The sequence below is a fragment of the Arachis stenosperma genome, chromosome 6, assembly GCF_014773155.1.
Source record: "Arachis stenosperma cultivar V10309 chromosome 6, arast.V10309.gnm1.PFL2, whole genome shotgun sequence".
In the NCBI taxonomy this organism is placed as follows: Eukaryota; Viridiplantae; Streptophyta; class Magnoliopsida; order Fabales; family Fabaceae; genus Arachis; species Arachis stenosperma.
In genome coordinates, this window is record NC_080382.1 from 38,574,823 (window position 1) to 38,576,902 (window position 2,080).

At 35.8% G+C, this 2,080-nt stretch overlaps 1 non-coding gene across 1 annotated transcript; it reads left to right on the forward strand.

Annotated features, from left to right (window-relative positions):
• Positions 1–339: 339 nt before the first annotated feature.
• On the forward strand, positions 340–447 carry LOC130938374 (small nucleolar RNA R71). The gene has a single exon (XR_009069542.1). It is a non-coding gene; the product is annotated as a small nucleolar RNA R71 (small nucleolar RNA).
• The last annotated feature ends 1,633 nt before the right edge of the window (positions 448–2,080 follow it).

The window sequence follows — 2,080 nt, forward strand, 5'->3', positions numbered from 1 at the left end:
TTCTTCAGATGAAGCATCCTTAGTATTGTTTGGTGCATTTTGCATTCCAGACAGACTTTGAGAAATCAAATTGACTTGTTGAGTCAATATCTTGTTCTGAGCCAATATGGCATTCAGAGTGTCAATCTCAAGAACTCCTTTCTTCTGACTAGTCCCATTGTTCACAGGATTCCTTTCAGAAGTGTACATGAATTGGTTATTTGCAACCATTTCAATCAATTCTTGAGCTTCTGCAGGCGTCTTCTTCAGATGAAGAGATCCTCCAGCAGAGCTATCCAAAGACATCTTGGATAGTTCAGAGAGACCATCATAGAAGATACCTATGATGCTCCATTCAGAAAGCATGTCTGAGGGACATCTTCTGATTAATTGTTTGTATCTTTCCCAAGCTTCATAGAGGGATTCTCCATCCTTCTGTCTGAAGGTTTGGACTTCCACTCTAAGCTTACTCCATCTTTGTGGTGGAAAGAACTTTGCCAAGAAGGCATTGACTAGCTTTTCCCAAGAGTCCAGGCTTTCTTTAGGTTGAGAATCCAACCATATTCTAGCACTGTCTCTTACAGCAAAAGGGAATAGCATCAGTCTGTAGACCTCAGGGTTAACCCCATTAGTCTTGACTGTGTCACAGATTTGCAAGAACTCAGCTAAAAACTGATGAGGATCTTCCATTGGAAGTCCATGAAACTTGCAATTCTGTTGCATTAGAGAAACTAATTGAGGCTTAAGCTCAAAGTTGTTTGCTCCAATGGCAGGGATAGAGATGCTTCTCCCATAGAAATCAGGAGTAGGTGTAGTAAAGTCACCAAGCACCTTCCTTGCATTGTTTGCATTGTTATTGTTTTCGGCTGCCATGTGTTCTTCTTCCCTGAAGAATTCGGTCAGGTCCTCTAAAGAGAGTTGTGCCTTGGCTTCTCTTAGCTTTCGCTTCAAGGTCCTCTCAGGTTCAGGGTCAGCTTCAACAAGAATGCCTTTGTCTCTGCTCCTGCTCATATGAAAGAGAAGAGAAACAGAAAGTGTGGAATCCTCTATGTCACAGTATAGAGATTCCTTGAAATGTCAGAGGAAAAGAGAAATAGAAAGAAGAAGGAGAAGAAGAATTCGAACTTTACTTAGATAAGGTTCGAATTGTGCATTTAGAAGGAGTGGTACTCCATAAATAGAAGGATGTGGGAAGGAGGGAAGAGAATTTTCGAAAATTCATTAAAATATTTGAAAACATTTTTGAAAAACATTAATTGATTTTCGAAAATCAAAGTGGAAAAGAAATCAAGTGATTTTTGAAAAAGATTTTGAAATTAGAAATTAAAAAGATTTGATTGAAAACTAATTTGAAAAAGATGTGGTTAAAAAGATTTAATTGAAAAGTTATGGTTTTAAAAAGATGTGATTGAGAAGATATGATTTGAAAACAATTTTAAAAGATATGATTTGAAAACACTTTGAAAAGATATGATTTTAAAAATTAATGACTTGCCTAACAAGAAAAGATATGATTCAAACATAAAACCTTCCTCAACAGAAAAGGCAACAATTTTTGAGATGTTCAATCAAATCATTAATTGTTAGTAAGTATCTTTTAAAAAGGAAAGAAATTGATTTTGAAAACATTTGATTGAAAAGATTTGATTTGAAAAAGATTTGATTTTGAAAAACTAAGAAAATTGATTTGAAAACAAAATCTTCCCCCTAGAACCATCCTGGCGTTAAACGCCCAGAATGGTATACATTCTGGCATTTAACGCCCAAAATGCTACCTCTTTGGGCGTTAAACGCCCAACCAGGTGCCCTGGCTGGCGTTTAAACGCCAGTCTGCCTTCTTCACTGGGCATTTTTGAATGCTCAGCTTTTTCTGTGTAATTCCTCTGCAGTATGTTCTGAATCTTCAATTCTTTGTATCATTGACTTGAAAAGACACAAATTAAAAAATATTTTTTGGATTTTTAATAATCAAAATGCAAAATGAATCAAATAACAATGCATGCAAGACACCAAACTTAGCAGTTTGTATACTACTGACACTAACAATATGAGAATGCATATGAGACACACAAAATACTTCAAGTCAATAGAATTCAAAGAT